Source organism: Narcine bancroftii, chromosome 3, assembly GCF_036971445.1.
Source record: "Narcine bancroftii isolate sNarBan1 chromosome 3, sNarBan1.hap1, whole genome shotgun sequence".
In the NCBI taxonomy this organism is placed as follows: Eukaryota; Metazoa; Chordata; class Chondrichthyes; order Torpediniformes; family Narcinidae; genus Narcine; species Narcine bancroftii.
Window position 1 is genome coordinate 51,726,934 of NC_091471.1, and position 20,707 is coordinate 51,747,640.

Below are 20,707 nucleotides of genomic sequence, written 5' to 3' on the forward strand. Positions count from 1 at the left end.
TGACAGGAAATATCGACCATAGTTGGGGGGGGGGTGGTGGTGCCAGAACAACAATTTTGCTTTCACCGTCACCAAGACCAGGAACTTGCTGTTGATTTTAGGAAAGTGTGGCTGAGGACCTCACATCTGTCTGCATTGATGGGAAAGCAGTGTAGAGAGTCACAGCCTTCAACTTCCTGGGAATCCATATTTCAGAAAGTCTTTCCTAGTGCCAGTCCATTCATGGCCACTGTTCATTTTTTTTAAAAAAGGCACACCAGTGCCTCAAATTTCTAAGGTGTCTGAAGAGATCTAGCATCATTTCTGCTGGTGCCCTGTGGAAAGCTATCTTACATGGATATATAAAGGGTCACTCTGGTCACAACCTCTTCTCGTTACTATTTTTGAGCACTCCAGGTTCATGAACAGTTTCCAACAGCTATCAGACTCTTGCAATTCTATTTGGTGGACTGATCATAAAGTGTTCTGACAGAAAAAAAAGGACTGCACTATTAGAATCATTCCACATTGTTCCATTGACCTTCACCCAGATTCTACCTCTCCCATCCATATACTTATAAAAATTTTTTATTAAATATCAAAATCAAACCTGCACCCACAATGTTCACTGGTAGCTCATTCCACACTCACTACCCTCCGAATGAAGAAGTTCCCCTTAATGTTTACCTTAAACATTTTACCTTTCACTTTCAACCATCCCTTTTTTTTGAAAATTTTATTGATCATAATAAATCATACAACAAAAGTATGAGTAAATACATAGTATTTTACCCCATATAACCGCTCAAACACCCTTTAAACTACCCCAAAAGAATAAAAAAGGAGATCAAATAACATAACAGCCTTAAATTATTGCCATAGTTTAGGGCAACACCATCAATTATGGGGGAAAAAACTATTACAAATTGAACCTTATATATTTCATATACGGGCTCCAGGCCACAGCTAAGGCCAATCTCAAAAAAGCAATTTGAAACATCTAATTTTATATCATCCAACCATCCTGAGAAATAGATACGGACAGATCTTTCTCCAATTTTAATTTAGATTTATAAACATCTGTCTTAAGCATTTGAGTCTGCAGATATAAATCCTTTCTTACCACCATCAGTAAGTAAAATTTCAAATTTAGATCACCTAGGTAACTAACGTACCTAGGTAATTAACTTGATAATAAAACAAAGTATTCAAAAATATTTCCTATTTCTCTTTCATTCTTTGAAACAAAATATCAAGCTTTATAACAATCTTCTATCAATCTAATTCCTTTCTGTTCCCACAGTTTCAAAAGTCGATCATTAAATGTAAAAGGAAAAAGCTTATTTTGAAACAAAGGAACTTTAGCCTAAAGTTTACTTTCAGCACCGATAATTTCATTCTTCTTAGTCCATAATTCCATTAAATGTTTCAACACTGGAAAATTATAACTGTAATAGCTGAGAATTCCATTTATAAATAAGATGAACCATCCTCTTCTCATCAATCTGAGATAATTCAATATTAGCCCACATCAAAGATTTATCCACTTCAAACATCCTATTAATAAATTTCAACTGCACTGATTCATAATAAATCTGAAAATGATGAAGTTGCAATCCTCCTAAAGCATATTTCGAAGTTAATTTCTCTAATGACACCCTCACCATTTTACCTTTCCATAAAAATGTCCTCATCGAAGCATTCAAATCTTTTAATTTTTTTTGAAGAATCTTACAAGGAATAGACTGGAAGAGGTATTGAAGACATGGAAAGATATTCATTTTAACACAATTAACACGGCCTATTAACATTATAGGTAAACCCACCGATTTAAATCATGTTTAATTTTAGACAACAAAGGTAAGTAGTTAAATTCATATAAATAAATGGTTTTAATTTCTATATTATCATACCTAAATATTAATCAACTTCACAATATTATCTGCTGAATACCAATTTTAATAAAATCTGTCTGATATTCATGAATCAAATCTGGTAAATAGCTAATCTATTAGCCAGAACCTTGGCATCAGTCTAATGATCTACATTTAATGGAGAAATAGGTCTATAATAAGATCCTACTATTAATGGGTCTCTATCCTTCTTAAGAATAACTAATAATTGCTCTAGAAAAAGAATCTGGGAAAGAACCAATCTCTGTCGCCTGTTTCAATACATTTGTCAATAAAGGAATTAATAAATCCTGAAATTCTTTGTGAAATCCTCTCCTGGAGACTTCCCACTAGACATAGATTGAAGTGCTTCCCTCACTTCTGTAACAGTAAAGAAAGCATCTAAATCGTTAATATCTGTATTCTTCAAAGGTAAAGCTAAATCGGGCAAAAAATTATCAATTTTAGCTTTATCTTCTAATACTTCAGAAGTATCATTAATTTCCTGAGGTTTATAGGTAATCATTGAATCATGACTATTGTTCTAAAAGCCATGCTAACACTTTATTGGCTCTGACACCTAACTCATAATAATGCTGTTTAGTTCTCTGCAATAATTTCTCAAATTTATAAGTTTGTAGTGAATTATACCGTAATTTTAATTTAGTTAAACGAGCTTTCTTAACTTTCGTAGAACCTCACTGCAAATCTTTTTCCAAAATCTCTGTCTCCAATTTACTATTCTCAACTGTATGTTGTGTTTTTTTTAATTTTAGCTGTGTAACTAATCTGTCCCCGCAAATAAGCTTTCAAAGCATCCCATAAAACAAATTTACTATCAACTGAATCTACATTTATTTTCAAAAACAACTATTTGATCCCTCATAAATTTAATAAATTCAGGATTTCTCAACAACATCTCCAACGATAATCATTCTCAACTCTCTCTGAACCAGTACAGGTAATTAACAACAAAGAATGATCAGACAAAATCCTACTCTTATATTCAGCTTTAAAAACTCGCCCTTGTAATTGTGCTGATACTAAAAATAATCTATTCTAGAATAAGAATCAAGTTGAAATGAGTAAAATGAAAAATCTTTCTCCGTAAGATTTAAATTCCTCCAAATCTCTAATAAATTCATATCTTTCATTAATATCATTAACTGTTTAGCCATTTTTGTTCTAGGTATTGATTTTGGATATTTTTCTAACAATGGATCTAAGTAACAATTAAAATCAGCCCCTACCAAAATTTTATCATAAATTAAATTTAAAAAGAGTCTACCATAAATTGCTCATCATCTATATTAGGGGCATAAACATTCATTAAAGACCAAGATTCAGAAAATTTTTTACAATTAACAATCAAAAGCCTATCAACTGCTTCAAAACATGAATCCAATTTAAAAGATAACTTCTTATGAATTAAAATAGCAACACCTCTTGCTTTAGAATTAAAAGAAGATGCTATAACTTATCCAACCCAATCTCTTTAATTTCTGATGTTCCTTTTCAGTCAAATGTTTATTTTGTAAAAAAACAATATCAACTTGCAACTTTTTAATATACCCTCTTTCTCTTAATTGAGTTATTAAGCCTGTTAACATTAAAATTAGCAAAATTTAAATTAACCATAAAACATCACATATATATCCCACATAAGTAGCAAAGTGCCTCATGGCTCTATTACAAACAAGTTTAAGGGCGTGGCGTAATGGAGTAGGGAGAAGATGCAAGATGACACCCCCCCGGCAGAACTATTCAAAACCTGTTTAAAAGTTTTTAATTTTAAAAAAAACTATTGTAGAAGTTCTCTACAAATAGCTATGAGGAAGACTAAAGCTCAAACAGCAAAGAAAACAGCTACTAAATAGTTAACAATTACTGAAGAAACTCGGCCTACCTCGCAAACGGAGCCTCCAGAGTCAATTTCAACTCAGCCCCAACAGCAGCGTCAATCTACTGGTAAAGTCTATACTACACTGGCGCCAACTTTGTGTACCGCTACCGTACCGCCGGTTGCGCATGCGTGAAACTTCACGTATGTGTGCTACATTTGAAATGGCCCAGGCTGCAGGGGGGACCCGACCTCCCTCAGTCCAGTGACTAAACTGATGGGAGTGGGGGTCCGCACCCGTAGTCGACCTTCGTATCGACGGAGGAGGATGAGGACATAGCTGGATTGGAAGAAGAAGAGCAAATTATGGAAGAAGAAACAGTGATATTTAAGGGTAGGCCTGTGATGAGGCAGACTTTTAAATTTAAGTCTGATCCTCATCATTCAGATTCAACCTTATGTGATTTATGTAAACAAATGGAGAAATTGGCTATCCAAGTGAGCCAAGGGTTTTCAGTTGTGAAGGAACAATTGGCTGAAATGAAGGGAGAAATGTCTTCTATTAAAATGGATGTGGCAAAGTGCCACATCAGTGGATAAGGTTCAATATAAATTTAAGATTGTAAAGATGATGTGGACCAATGTAAAAAAAAGGATGGGACAGATGGAGGATTTGTTTACTGGTTGGGAGATTCAGATAAGTGATTTGTTAAAGATGATTGATATTTTGAAAAATCAGAGTTGGAATAATGTTAAAATGGTTGGAAGGTCTTTGAAGGTCTGGATCCGATTCAGTTTTATCAGAAGTGGATTCCTGAAGTCTTGGGAACAGTTTACTTCCTGAATGGTTTGGAATTAGATAGAGCTCATTGAGCAATAAGAAGGAAGCCACTTCCTGGTCAAGCTCCATATTCTGTTCTGATTCGATGTTTGCGCTACCATGATAGAGAACTGATTTTAAGACTTGCTGTACAGAATGCCAGAAATGTAGCAGCGCCATGTGCGGACAGTCGCTGTTCCAGGCAGCGCAATCAGTGGCAACTTCCCTGCACTCCAGCGACACCATGTGCAAATCATATAGGCCGCCATTTTGGACTGCACACCAAACGCCATCCTCCCAGGCATACGATACTACTACTGTTTCTTCTTCCATAATTTGCTCTTCTTCTTCCAATCCAGCGATGTCCTCATCCTAATCATGGCCCTTTACTTGTTAAGAATAATAGAGTATTGTTCTATGCTGATTTGAGTCAAGCTGTAATAAAGAATTTCATTCAGCTAAAGCTGTTCTGTGGAAGAAGGGTTATAAGTTTGCTTTTCCTTATCCTGCTGTGCTCAAAGTTTGTTTTTAGGGGGATTACCAAACTCAGTTTTTTAATGATGATGTCGAAGCTCTCACTTTTGCTAATTCTCTACCTGATGATAAGCAGGGGCAAGATCAAAAGAAGTTCCCTCACCAGCTTGTTCTGGTTCTGAAAGAGAAGAATGGGAAGCGAGAGATGGAAACTCAACAGTTGATTGATATTGGAATTGATGATGATCAGGTTCATCGAGATTTGGAAGAAGCTTACCATTCTTGAATTGATTATGTTTTATTTTTGATTGTTCTGTTCAGGGGGGGGGAGGGTGGTTCGACTACCAATCCTTCTGAAGTTGTCAGCCACTTTGTGGCATTTGTCACTTCCATACAATTGAGGGGGGTGAAACTCGTCTATTGCATGCATGGTTGGTTGGCGATGTCGTCTTTGATATTGCTGAAAGCAGCTTGGGCTTCTGCTCACAGGGGAAACATGGTAGCTTTGACTAATGGGTGAATCTTTTCCATATAGTTGGAGACCCATTGAGCGTAGTACAAGAAGAACCCGAGGCATCTCTATAGAGTTTTGAGGGTATATGAGAGGGGTAGCTCCATCAGCGGATGCATGCAGTCCAAGCAAGGGCTAATGATGCCATTCTTGATGAAGCAGCCAAAAATGGCTAGCCATGCTGTCCAGAATACATATTTATCCTCATTATAAGCAAGTTTCATGCATTTTGCTGTCCGGAGGAACTTGTGGAGGTTCATATCATGTTCCTACAGGTCATGGCAGTAGATAGTAATGTTATCCAGATATGGGAAGGTGGCCTGTAGATCAGGAGGTCTATCTCCCGCTGGAAGACAGAGACCCCATTTATAACGCTAAAAGAGATGCAGTGATAACTCCTTCCCTTGTGACCCTGGAATAAATCGGGCCAGCTACGTCTAAAGTATAAAAAAACCTATAATTCCTCACACTACGGCTTTGGAGGTATTGATTGAACCTATCACGACTTCAGGTCTATCATAGAGAATATCCGATATTGTGCAATCTGGTTGACCATATCGGATATGCGGGGAAGGGGGTAAACATCGAGTGGCATATACCAGTGATGGTCTGGTTGTAGTGTATGAGCATCCTATTCTTATTCCCATTCTTTACCATGACCACCTGGGCCCTGCAAGAGTTGTTACTGGCCTCAATGATGCCCTCACCCAATAAGCTTTGAACCTCCGCCTTAATGAACACCCTGTCAGTTGCACAGTACCGTTTACTTCTGGTGGCCACTAGCTTGCAATTGGGGGTGAGGTTGGCAAACAGTGGAGGGGGGGTTGACTCTATGTCGCCTGCAGGGGGGCATCTGTGAACTGTTCTTTGTAGACGGTGCGGGGAGGGGAAGGGGCCCATCAAAGTGCAGAGTTGGCACTGGAACTCCATCCCCAGTAGCGAGTGGACGGTCTGAAGTGCTTGTACACTATACCTTCAAATTTGAGGGTCACTATGCAGGACCCCAGGGTGACTGCCAAATATGATTTCAACACGAGTGATATTCTGTGTTTGGCAGGCTGTACTTTAAGGGACAGTCATTTAGCGGTATCAGGGTGGATAAAGCTTTCTGTACTCCCAATATCGAATAAACAGTTGATATTGTGCCTATTTACCTGGCTGTCCATCACAGGCCTGGCGAATTTGTGCAGGGCCATCTGGATCAGGGTGATGGAGGCCAGTATGGATTCATTGTCCAGTCTGATAGCTGCCTTCAGCCCCCAGATGGCTGGCCTCGACCCCTCGTAGCATCGTATGCCTGGGAAGATGGCGTTTGGTGTACAGTCCAAAATGGCGGCCTATATGATTTGCACATGGTGTCGCTGGAGTGCAAGGAAGTTGCCACTGATTGCGCTGCCTGGAGCGGCGACTGTCCGCACATGGCGCTGCTACATTTCGCGGATTGTTTGGACAGGCAAACTTTGGTGTAATTACTTTTTTACAGCACCTGGAGCACACTGTATCCTTGGCAGGGTAGTGTTTCCTCAGATGCTGACCCCTACCTGCAAAAGTAGCACTTAGAAAGATCTCCCACAATGGCTGCCAAGGTCAGATCACTAGGGTAGTGGGATAGAGTAGAAGACCAGCCTCTCATGGGGTGGGACAATGCCCTGTCCCAGGATAATGGCACCCGGAGTGCCCTAGTGGCCGAGTAGTCATCTGAGTTCTTGAGGGTCACCTCCAGTGTCTCTGTAAGTTCAACTGCCCTTTGCAGATTGAGAACTCTTTACTCCAATAGCCACTGACATATGTATCCAGAGCAGATACTTGCCTTGTACACATCTCTGATGAGATCCTCTGCGTTCTGGGTGGCCGACACAGCTTTACAGTTGCACGCTCTACACAGGATCCAGAGGGCCTGCATGTACTCGGCACTCGGTGCACCAGGTCATTATTTTCTGGTGGCCAGGAGATGCCTGGCTTAGACCTCATTAACCTTCCTGTGATACTGGGCCTTGAGGATCTCCATAGCTGCTTGCTACGAGCTGGCGTCACTGATCATCAGGAACACTTGGGGCCTGACACATGAGAGGAGTTAGCATCTGTGGGGATGGCATCTGCGGCCGCCACGAGGAAGCATAGCCAAAGTTCGAACATGTTCGTGGCATCAGGTGGTCGATGTCAAGCTTCTCAGGTTTGTGGTCACATGATGGAGTAGCGACTGGTCAGGTGATACCAGCGCTCTGCCGAGAATAACTTAAAAAATGGAAAAAAAAGCCAAAGTCATAACAAAAAAATATAGTACATAAACATTGGAAGAAAATGGCTCCGAAGAAGGAAAGAGTCGCAACGAACAGCAAAGAAGAACCGAAGAATTCACCAGAAAAAAAGAAAGCTTTACCTACCAAGGAGCTCTCCTAGGTAGCATAGCCTGTGCTGCAAAGCTGGCAGGTGAGCAGCGATGGGGCAAGAGGGTGTAGGGCGGCTTTCGGCGATGGCTGACTGAAAAAGAAAGGGAAATGCTGATGTCGCGCATGTGCAGAACGCATTCCAGTCAAGACACTGATGTCATCAGCAGCAAGTACCTGAAAGCTCAAGGACAAGCAAAGCAGGAAAAATGGCCTTGGAAACAGACTCTATATCAAGTGAAGATACGGAGCATGAGATGGAAGATTTGCAAGTGACAAGGAAGATACAGAAGAAAATTAAAGGTAAAAGCCAAAAAACAAACAGTAGAGTAATGATCGAAACATTAATGTCGGAAATCAGAGTTAATAAAGAATGTGTGCTAGAAGCAGATTTTAAAATTCACCATATGGAAAATGTAATAAGGGATATGAAAAAGCAATGTGAAGAAGTAAAAGAGAGAGTAGAGTGAAAGGTGTGGAAATGGACATGACTATTTTAAATGAAAAAAAAGCAGAAGGAGTAAATGAAGAAGTAAAAGAGAGAGTAGAGTGAAAGATGTGGAAATGGACATGACTATTTTAAAGGAAAAAAAAAAGCAGAAGGAGTAAATGAAGAAGTAAAAGAGAGAGTAGAGTGAAAGGTGTCGAAATGGACATGACTATTTTAAAGGGAAAAAAAAGCAGAAGGAGTAAATGAAGAAGTAAAAGAGAGAGTAGAGTGAAAGGTGTTGAAATGGACATGACTATTTTAAAGGAAAAAAAAAGCAGAAGGAGTAAATGAAGAAGTAAAAGAGAGACTAGAGTGAAAGGTGTGGAAATGGACATGACTATTTTAAAGGAAAAAAAAAGCAGGAGGAGTAAATAGGTCGCAAATACAGGATTTATTGGCTCAGAAAATTGACATTCTTGAAAATGTTAGTAGGCTTAATAACATTAAAATAGTGGACCTGAAAGAAGGTGTGGAAGGTACGGACATAAAAGGATTTCTAAAACAATGGATTCCACAAATTCTGGAGATGAAAGAACTCCAGGAAGAAATAGAAATTGAAAGAGCTCACAGAGCTTTGGCACAGAAGCCGCAGGCGCAGCAAAGGCTTATGTTCCATCCTGATCAAGTCAATAAGGTATCCGACAAGGGAAAAAATGTTAGGGCTGGCAGCCTGAAGAACAAAAGAAATTAAAGGTCCATTGGAACATAGTGTGAATAAGATATTTTTCTACCTCGATATAAGTTTTGAACTTTTAAAGAAATGCAAGGAATTTAAACTAATAAAAGATACATTATGGAGAAAATGTTATAATATTGTCTTGCGACACCCAGCAATATTAAAAAAATATTTATCCCGTGTGGACCAAACAGACTGTTTGATGACCCAAGAAATGCTTAAGACTTCACTGAACAACTGACAAATATTCACAAGGAAGAGAATGATCGACAGAAATAAGAGACAGTTAAAGACAATACATATATATATATTTAAATATGTTTGGAGGTTAACCGGTTAATTAATAGTTGGATTATATAATAACTTTTTAAAGTCTTTAGAAAATATACTATAAATTCTCTGGGGGGGCGGCTGGGTCGGGGGGGCGGCTGGGTCGGGGGGAGGCTGGGTCGGGGGGCGGCTGGGTCGGGGGGCGGCTGGGTCGGGGGCGGCTGGGTCGGGGGGCGGCTGGGTCGGGGGGCGGCTGGGTCGGGGGGCGGCTGGGTCGGGGGGCGGCTGGGTCGGGGGGCGGCTGGGTCGGGGGGCGGCTGGGTCGGGGGGCGGCTGGGTCGGTCTGCTGCAAAATCAGTTCATAATTGTGGTTTATTCCGCAGCCCATAATGTTAAGGGTGGGTTTTCTCTATGTTTTCTTTTTTTGCAGTTTCTTAGTCTTTTTTTTGGTTTTTAACTTTTTCAGGGTGTTTGTGTCAACATGTATAGAAAGATGTGTTTAATTTCAAAATGTGGTGAGAGAAAAGGAGTTGGAAAGTCTGAGAGGGCGGTATGTAAAAACGTGGGCTAACAGGAGGAAAACATTGAAGTTTATGACTATTAATATTAATGAAATGCATAACCAAATCAAGAGAAAAAGGTTATTGACATCATTAAGAAAAGAAAAAAAAAATAGATATTGCATTTGTACAGGAAATTCATTTAACAGAAGAAGAACATCTTAAATTGAAGAAAGATTGGGTGGGTCAGATGGTAATGTCATCTTACAACTCAAAGACTAGGGGGGTGGCTATCTTAGTTAATATAAAAAGTACTTACACACCCAGCTGGCAGGTATGTTGATAGTATGCCAGATCTACTCGGAATCCTGGAATTTATTCAATCTATATGCACCTAATGAGGACGATCAGAAATTTATGCAGGATATTTTTTTACAATTAGCAGATACATGAGGACATATCTTATTGGGGAGAATTTAATTTTAGATAAAACTAGGAAGAAAAACCAAAAAAAATTAAAGCAGCTGAATTTACATCAAGTTCCATGCAAGACATGAAGATAATAGGCACATGGAGAAAACAACACCCAAAAGATAGAGATTACTCATATTATTCTAACAGACATAAGACTTACTCTAGGATTGATATGTTTTTACTTTTTGCCCAAATACAAGATGTTCAATATGAAGCAAGATTGTTACCAGATCACACACCCTTACGGCTAACAAGTGCTCTGGGGGATACTCCAAGTAAAGGATGTAGATGGTGACTTAACCCCATCTTGCTAAAAAAAACCAAGATTTTAGGCAATTTATAGAACAACAAATTAAAATATATTTTGATACGAATACAAATACTGAAACAGATAAATTTATATTATGGAATGCAATGAAAGCCTTTATTAGAGGAGAAATAATAAGTTATACAACTAAAATAAAAAAAAATTACCAAGAAATAGAAAAAGATATATTAAGTGTAGAGAAAGATTTAATGAAAGGAGAAGATAGAGAAAAAAAGACAATTAACTGAGAAAAAACTGAAGTATATGTTACAAACATACCAAGTAAAAAAAAATAATGAAAACAAAACAAAGATTAGGAGAGAAAACCCACAAAATTTGGATTGGCAGTTGAAGACAGCAAGTAACAAGAAATATTATAGCAACAAGGAAAGGAAATAATCAGATTTCATTTAAACCACAAGAGATTAATGAAAATTTCAGGAGATTTTAAGCAATTATACCAATCTGAGGTCCTAGAGAAGAATAAGGAAATAAATAAATTTTTGATAAATATGGTGTTACCCCAGTTAGATACAGAAGAACAAGGTAAATTAACAAATCACCCGACAGTTACAGAAGAATGCAATACATTAATGAATATACCAAATAATAAAGCAGCAGGTAAGGATGGATTCCCTACGGAATTTTACAAAATATTTAAAAACTTATTAATTCCACCCTTTTTAGATGTAAGAAAACAGGTGGAAGAAACTCAGAATTTACCTGAATCTTGTAAGATGGCAATAGTCACAGTAATTCTGAAAACAGGGAAAGACCCGTTGTCACCATCTTCATACAGACCAATTTCCTTATTAAATATTGGATTATAAATTAATCACAAAATTATTAGCAAATTGTTTACCTCAGTTGGTGAAATCAGATCAATCAGTATTATGAATCAAAGGGCAACAGATAATTAATGTAAATTCATCAATCTGATATACATGGCACAAGAAAGTAAAGAGCCAACAGAGGCAGTAGCTCTAGATGAGGAGAAGGACTTTGATAGGCTGGAATGGAGCTTTCCCTTTAAAGTACTACAGAAATTTAAATTACCAGAAAAAATGTATTAATTGGAACAAAGCCCTATATAATAGTCCTAAAGCAAGACTGCATACTAATGGTTATATTCAGATTATTTTAAATTGAGTAGGTCAACAAGACAGGGATGGCCATTATCACCTTCCCTTTTTGCTTTGGCAATAGAACCATTGGCAGAAATGAGAAGAACAGATAGAATAATAAAGGGAATATGAATTAAAGAGGAAGAATTTAAAATTGGTTCATTTGCAGATGACATTATAGTACTTTTAAAACATCCTGAAGAACCAATAAAAAGGTTACATATCAAATTGAAAGAATATGGGGCAATTTCAGGGTACAAAGTTAACACTGATGAATACAGCAAACTATCTTCTTGGCTTGGCTTCGCGGACGAAGATTTATGGAGGGGGTAAATGTCCACGTCAGCTGCAGGCTCGTTTGTGGCTGACAAGTGCGATGCGGGACAGGCAGACACGGTTGCAGCGGTTGCAGGGGAAAATTGGTTGGTTGGGGTTGGGTGTTGGGTTTTTCCTCCTTTGCCTTTTGTCAGTGAGGTGGGCTCTGCGGTCTTCTTCAAAGGAGGTTGCTGCCCGCCAAACTGTGAGGCGCCAAGATGCACGGTTTGAGGCGATATCAGCCCACTGGCGGTGGTCAATGTGGCAGGCACCAAGAGATTTCTTTAGGCAGTCCTTGTACCTTTTCTTTGGTGCACCTCTGTCACAGTGGCCAGTGGAGAGCTCACCATATAACACGATCTTGGGAAGGCGATGGTCCTCCATTCTGGAGACGTGACCCACCCAGCGCAGCTGGATCTTCAGCAGCGTGGATTCGATGCTGTCGGCCTCTGCCATCTCGAGTACTTCGACGTTAGGGATGAAAGCGCTCCAATGAATGTTGAAGATGAAGCGGAGACAATGCTGGTGGAAGTGTTCTAGGAGCCGTAGGTGATGCCGGTAGAGGACCCATGATTCGGAGCCGAACAGGAGTGTGGGTATGACAACGGCTCTGTATACGCTTATCTTTGTGAGGTTTTTCAGTTGGTTGTTTTTCCAGACTCTTTTGTGTAGTCTTCCAAAGGCGCTATTTGCCTTGGCGAGTCTGTTGTCTATCTCATTGTCGATCCTTGCATCTGATGAAATGATGCAGCCGAGATAGGTAAACTGGTTGACCGTTTTGAGTTTTGTGTGCCCGATGGAGATGTGGGGGGGGGGCTGGTAGTCATGGTGGGGAGCTGGCTGATGAAGGATTTCAGTTTTCTTCAGGCTGACTTCCAGGCCAAACATTTTGGCAGTTTCCGCAAAACAGGACGTCAAGCGCTGAAGAGCTGGCTCTGAATGGGCAACTAAAGCAGCATCGTCTGCAAAGAGTAGTTCACGGACAAGTTTCTCTTGTGTCTTGTGTCACAACAGCAAACTATACACAATGTAAAAAAGTATCCCCTTTTAAATGGCAGGTACAGGCAATACATTATTTAGGTATCAGAATAAATAACAATTTAAATAATTTGTTTAAATTAAACTATCATCCGTTAATGAAAAAGATGCAAGAGGACTTAGAGAAAATGGAAAGTCTTGCCAATAAATCTAATAGGGAGAATAAGCTGTATCAAAATGAATATATTTCCATGGTTGCAATATTTATTTCAATCGCTACCTATTCCTGTAACAGGGGAATTTTTAAAAAAATTGAATAAATTGATAAGAACATTTCTGTGGAAAGGTAAGAAACCAAGAATAGCCTTGAAAAAACTGATAGGGGCATATAAACAAGGGGGATTGCAGATGCCAAATTTTAAAAGCTACTGTAGGGCTGCCCAATTAAGATTCTTGTCAGATTTTTATAAGGTTGGAGAAAAGCCAGCCTGACTTAGGATGGAACTATATAAACCAGGGGAAAATATTTCAGAACATGTACTTTATAAGTGGAATGAGAAGTTAATGCAACATAACAGTCTGCCAATACTACACTATATATTAAAAATAAGGAGTAGGATACATTTAGAGCGAAAGTTAATAAACTATCAAATACCAAATATGTTGCTAAAACAAAACCAATTAATACCTTTTACAAATCAATAACATATTTTAAGGAATGGTCAAGAAAAGGAATTACAAGAATAAAAATCTGTTTTCCGGGTAATAACCTACTGACATTTGAACAGCTAAAATATAAATGTGGTTCAATATATTCATACTATCAATTAAAAACATATTTAAAAGAAAAGCTGGGGAATGATCTAAGGTTGCCAGAGGGAAGTAGCTTTGAATATATAATCACAGACAGTATGATAGTTTAAAAATTTATTACAAATATGTATATTAAATTACAAGACAAAGGAAAAGATGAGGCAATGTACGGACCCAAACGTCGTTGGGAAAATGATTTAAATATACAAATAAATACTGAAACTTGGAAGGAATTGTGTATGGGCGCCATGGCAAAGGAATGATACAATATAAATGGCTTCACAGACTATAGGTTATACCTCAAAAATTAAAAGAATGGAACCCGACATTATCTGACAAATGTTTTCAACTTGGACATGTACAAAAGTGAAACCATTTTGGGAGGATTTAAATTCAATACTAGATCAGATCACAAAAAAACAAGATACCAAAAGACCCAGAAATTTTTCTGTTAAGCAATATAAAAGACAAAGTGTAACAATTACATTTAAACAGATGCCAATTTATCAAGATTGCATTACTGGCAGCTAAACAATGCATAATTATAACTTGGAAAATGGAAACGACGCTGAAAATAGAGCGGTGACTCACAAAAATGAACATATATTCCATTAGATAAAATTACTTATAATTTAAGAGACAATTATGCATAGTATGAACAAATCTGGGACACATACATAAGCTTTAATGGTAACCTTAACCTCAGGCCTCCAGCTCTTAACAAGAAATAGTGTACATAAGGAAAAAGTTGTTTTTTTCTTTTCTTTTCTTTTTTGGTTCTGTTTTTTCTTCTCTATAGCTATTGAAGGGGTGGACGGAAGGGGGGTTCGGGAGAAAATGGAAAAAGTCACTATGTATATATGAACAAAGTTTGTGTAAATATTGTTAGAGATTGGTTATATTGTGATGTATTAAATATTTTTTTTACAAAATGCTTCTCAGGTTTCAGGTACTGTTCCATGTGTCACAGAGTATGTTTTGGGGATATAAATTGGGAAAGGCTTGTTAGAGTAGGTCACATACAAACACTTTAAAATAGATCTAATTTGAAATACTGGAGCTCTGCTAATGCTAGACATATCAGCACACAGCCTTTGCAAGAGCTTTGGAAAGTGCCCAAGAGACTCCACCAATGAATTGTTATTTACAAAAAGGCAACAGATGAAAGATCTTGGAGGAGCCGCAGATTATCTTGACCTGTTCTAAGAGGGTCATGTGGTTTGGCAAGCAATGAGTCAAACAGGCTTTTTCTCTGTATGTGTGTGTGTGTGTGTGAGAGAGAGAGAGAGACAGACAGACAGACAGACAAACAGACAGACAGACAGACAGAGACACACACACAGATCAGTTCTACAGTGTTACAGCTAGCAACAGCAGCTGAGACTGGAACAGGCCAAGCTGGCAAACTTATGGAAAACCCCATTTGGAAGACAGGTTGTAAGTGCTTTTGTTCAGCCTGGTCAAAGCCCTTGTGGTTCATGCAAAAGAAGAGGACTGGCTGTCTAATGTTTCACTTGAAATAAGAGAAACAAAAAGGAATTCTGTGGTGACCTGAAAGAAAGAGGTTATCATCTGGAGAACCCTGATGGCGGATGTTTCATCAGCAAGACACTGAAGTGGCTGATAGAAGTAAATCAGTCGTGGATGTCCTGGAACAACAAATCTCTCTGAAGACTGACAAGAATCTTCCTGAATGGTAACTGTCACATTTGTGGCCCGAAATGTGAAGTTAATAAAACATTAAACACAAGTTTTATCAGGTAAACTTCGGTAAACTTCTCAGTGGCTTTATTTTCCCGTTTTCTTTGTTCTCCTGCTTGTGTTCTTATCTCTCTCTCATACCATGTGACTTCCAGTATATATCATACATATTCATTATCATGACATCCCTCCTTTAATCAAAATAAACTTTACCTTCACTTACCAATATCTCTCGGAAACATACAAACATCGTAACTAATGGTAATACTATAACTCAACTACATAAAATTTACTTCCTACAGCACTCATACATGCGCTTTATGATATGATTAAAATACTGTCCCAAAGTTCTTATTAAAACTATGACACAAAGTCTTTGTATCGTTTGGGCACTTTCCGGTTTCGTTTCGGCCTGCCTGCGATATTGTCGTCGCTTCTCAGTTGTTCACTTTCAGCGTCGAACATACTGCTTGCCACGGCTTCGGGTGTTTCTGGCGCTCTAGTCACTTCATCAGGAGTGCTGGTAACTGCCTCTGGAACATCAGCAGGTCTCTCAGTTTCAGCATCTCGTATTGGCCTTTCAACCTCTTCGCTCGATGTATCTCTGGACTGGTACCTTTTTACACCTGATACATTTCTCTTATACAGGACTCCAGTCGGAGACTTGACTGTCACCATACTGCCACTTCTGGATAAGACAGTATAGGGTTGATGGTAATAAGGTGTGTCTAGCTTACCACCAGTTTCATGCCTCACTAGAACATTATCTCCTGGCATGATGTCTGAGTACTTGGCTCCATATTTCGAATCTGTGTACAGCTTTGCTGCGCCTTTCTTTCCAGGATACTTTCCTTTTCCCCAGGCTTTGCCTTTGGAAGTTGTACTCTTCCTCTTCTGGTCTGCATTGGACTTGCTTTTGCACTTCTTTGCAAAGTGGTCTGTGTACAGCTTTGCTGCACCTTTCTTTTCAGCATCGTGGTCCCTCATCTCCTGGTCGTCTCGGATTTCCTTTATTTCTGGCATTTTTGTGCAGATTTTTCTCCCAAAAAATGCTTCTGCAGGACTTTTTCCAGTGGTTGCATGAGGCGTTGCTCGATAGACAGCCACATAAGATAGCAATGCTTCTCGCCAATTTTGTCCTTCAGCATGTGCAATCCTCAATCGTATTTCAATGGACTGATTTTGTCTCTCTACTTCTCCGTTGGCTTGCGGCCATTTCGGGGTTACTTTATGATGGTGGATACCTGTGGTCCTCATGTATTCCGCAAATGTCTCTGAAATGAATTGTGGACCATTGTCAGTGTATAATGCAACAGGTAATCCATATCTTGCTAACGCTTGTATTGTTTTTTCAGTGGTTGTGGACTTCAACACCACGTACTCATAGTATCTGCTGTAGTAATCTATCACTACCATAATTGATTCACCCGTCGGTAAAGGTCCAAGGAAATCAACAGCTATGTTGATCCATGGTCCTGTCGGAAGTTGCGTACTCCGGATCGGTTCTGGCGGATTACTCCTACTTGTGATTTGACATCCGTGACAAGTTTTAACAAATTTCTCTGCGTCTTTATCACAACCTGGCCACCATACCTTGGTCCTGAGGTTTTGCTTGGTACCAACAATACCTAGGTGTCCTTCATGCGCTAAGGATACGATCTTCGGTCTCAATCTTTGTGGTATCACCAATCTGCAACCTCTCAATACACACTGTCCGATGCAACAAAGTTCGTCTCTAATGGGAATGTAAGCCTTGTGAGTACACTTGTCCCATTGTCCACTCTGTATGCATTCTCTTACTTCCATGAGTTCTGGATCACGTTCGGATTCTCTCTCGACTTCCTTCGTAGTCACAGCTTTCAGTGTCGACTGAATAGCTACGAAGCGTACAAAGCTCTCTGTTTCTGTTCCCAATTCTGACTTGGATTGTGGACCTCCATCCTTCACCAATCTGGACAGCGGATCAGCAATGTTTGCTTTCCCTGCAATGTGGATTACTTTATATTTGTAGGGTTGTAGTCTGAGTACCCATCTCTCTATTCTGGCACATGGTTTGTATCTAGGTGCATAGATCATCTCTAATGGCTTATGATCTGTGATGAGTTCAAATTCAATGCCATATAGATATGCATGGAACCTCTCACAGGCCCATACAAGTCCGAGTGCTTCTTTCTCTGTCTGAGAGTATCTTCTTTCCACATCTGATAACGATCTGCTGGCATAGGCAATGATTCTTGGTCCTCCATCATGCATCTGGACCAACACGGCTCCTAAACCAACCGGGCTGGCATCTGCTATGACTTTGGTTGATGCCGCGGGATCGTAATATCCAAGAGTTTTTGCATCTGTCAGGCTTTGCTTCAGCGCTGTGAACGCTTTCTTCTGCTCAGATCCAAAATGAAATGGTACACCTTTCCTGGTTAGTTTCCTTAGTGGTTCTGCCACTGTAGCAAAATTAGGAATGAACTTTGCACAAAAATTAACCAATCCCAGGAAACTCCTCACCTCTGTTGCGTTCTGAGGTGCACGTGCCTCTGCAATAGCTTTCACCTTGGCCTCTGCAGGGTTTAGTCCTTTCCGTGTAAGTCTGTGTCCCATGAAGTCCATTTCTGACACACCGAACTGGCACTTGTTTCCATTCACGGTAAGGCCTGCCTCCTGTAGTCTAGATAGTACACGCCTCAACCGTTTGTCATGCTCTTCCTTCGTTGGTGCATGGACTATGATGTCGTCAGAAATGTTGGCAACTCCAGGAATGCCTTGAATCACTCGATGGATTTCATACTGGTAGATTTCTGAAGCTGCATTAATTCCAAATGATAGTCTCTTGTAACGATACAATCCACAGTGAGTCACAAATGTTGTTACATCTCGGGAACCTGGATCCAGCTCTAATTGATGATAGCCCCATTTCAGATCAATTTTTGAGAATACCTTACTGGCAGTTAGTTCTTGAACTATTTCCTCCACTGTTGGTATAGGGTGTCGTTCTCTAATTATAGCTTCATTGGCCATTCTCATGTCAACACATAGTCTTATGTCACCCTTTGGTTTGGGCACAATCACTACGGGACTGACCCATTGTGTCGAATGTTCCACCGGTTCAATAATGTCTTGTTTGATCAATTCTTTAATTTTGGCTTCGACTTTCCCACGAAGTCCAAACGGAGTTCGGCGCATTGGTTGTGCTTTGGGTTTGACCGTTTCATCTACCGCTAGCTTCAATTGTCGATCTTTCAGCTTTCCTACTCCTTGGAAGACTGCGGGGAATTCTTGCTTCATATCCTCGTATGACTGAATTGAATTGACACAAGCTCCAATATGAAGTATTGCCAGGTCTTGCGCTGTGCTTCTACTCAGCAATGGTTCTCCCCTCTCTTCTATGACCATAAACTCTGCTTCGGTGTACTTATCTCCAGCTTCAACAGTTGCAGTAAAACATCCAATGGTCTGCAATGGCTTGGTTGCTGTGTATGGATACAGTTTCTTGGAACACTTCTTTGAGGTACAGATGATCTTTTTCCTTTTCAACTTCTCCCATAAATGTCGATCAATCACATTACTGTAACTGCCTGAGTCTACAATGACCTGCACAGTCACTCCACCAATGATCACTGGGACCTTCTCATGATGTACTTCGTTCAACGTAAATTGGTAACAACTCTGTTCCTCCTGGGTATCATCACCGTCACCGTCTATCTGGCGAATGGTATCTTTCTTTCCAGGATACTTTCCCTTCCCCCAGGCTTTGCCTTTGGAAGTTGTACTCTTCCTCTTCTGGTCTGCATTGGACTTGCTTTTGCACTTCTTTGCAAAGTGGTCCTTACCTCCACACTTTCTGCAAACTTTGCCTTTGGCCGGGCAATATGGGTCTTTTCCAAAGTGACCTCGGTTTCCACATCGATAACACTCCACGTCCTGTGTCGGCGTATATCTTGGCTGTTTATGGCGATGTGAGAGCCTCTTAATTTGCTGGCTTGAGTTGTCTTTCAGGGTCATGGTATGAAATTGCCCTTCAACAGCCTCTAATGCAGCAGCAATGGTTAAAGCATCGGTGAGTTCCAACTCACTCCCTCTTTCCAGTAGACGTCTTCTGAGTTTATCTGATCTACAGTGCTGTACGACTTGATCCAATAATTGGTTGTCCAAATCAGCTGGCATGTAATTGCATCCAACAGCTAGCTGGCGTAGTCTCGTCACGTACTGAGCAATTGTCTGGCCATCTTCTTGTCTCGTTCTCCAAAACAAATGGCGTTGAAATGTAGCATTCGGTGTCACTACATAGTGTGCATTTAATGCATCTACCGCTTTCTGGTACTCATCCAGTATTCAAAAGTGTCTTAAATGTTTCTCGAACTGAGGGTCCTGCAGTGAAAAGAAGTAACGCCTTTCTCTGCGCTTTTTGGTCAACTGTACCGGTATCTAGAAATAGGTCACGACTGTCGGCATAGGATTCAAATTCTTCCAGCCATGCCTTCCACTTCACACTTACAGTGCTTGCATCACCCGTTGGGTCAAAATGAGCAATTCCACTATGTGTTAGAAAGTCACCGTCTGCCCCAGCCATGAGGAAATATTCCAGCCCCAAAAGTACTGAGACAAAGAGAAAATTCTTATCACCTTGAAGTTGTCTGTAATCCTCTGTAATCTTGTTTAGTCTTTAATTTTCTTCAAGCTTCTTTCATCCTCGTCGCCAATGTCACATTTGTGGCCCGAAATGTGAAGTTAATAAAACATTAAACACAAGTTTTATCAGGTAAACTTCGGTAAACTTCTCAGTGGCTTTATTTTCCCGTTTTCTTTGTTCTCCTGCTTGTGTTCTTATCTCTCTCTCATACCACGTGACTTCCGATATATCTCATACATATTCATGATCATGACAGTAACCATTTACCTTTCAAGCACAAAAGCCTGGTGAACTTTATAAATGTTAAATTCTGTGCAGAGTATAAGAATTGCCTGCAACCAGTAAACTTGGAGGAATGAGAAGTGAGATTGGACTGTGAACCAAATAACTTTTTCTGAACTTACACACACATTACATACACGTGCGCTTAGAATTAGAAGGGGGTTAAGTTAGGTTAGTTAAGTCAATAGTGATAAGTTAAAGTAAGATTCTGTTTTCATGTTTAAAGATAATTAAAAGCAACTTTTGT

The 20,707-nt window shown here is 39.7% G+C and overlaps 1 long non-coding RNA gene across 2 annotated transcripts in view; it reads right to left on the reverse strand.

Moving 5' to 3' along the window:
• The window catches only part of LOC138757169 (uncharacterized), a 30,978-nt gene that overhangs the window by 6,543 nt on the left and 3,728 nt on the right, over nucleotides 1–20,707 (reverse strand). The window contains exons 2-3 of one of the 2 annotated variants that reach the window (XR_011353386.1): nucleotides 11,344–11,378; nucleotides 10,159–10,233 (exon numbers count right to left, since the gene is read on the reverse strand). The exons of the other annotated variant lie outside the window; for it this stretch is intronic. This is a non-coding gene — a long non-coding RNA (uncharacterized lncRNA). The remainder of the gene's footprint in view (nucleotides 1–10,158; nucleotides 10,234–11,343; nucleotides 11,379–20,707) is intronic. 2 annotated transcript variants of the gene reach the window in all.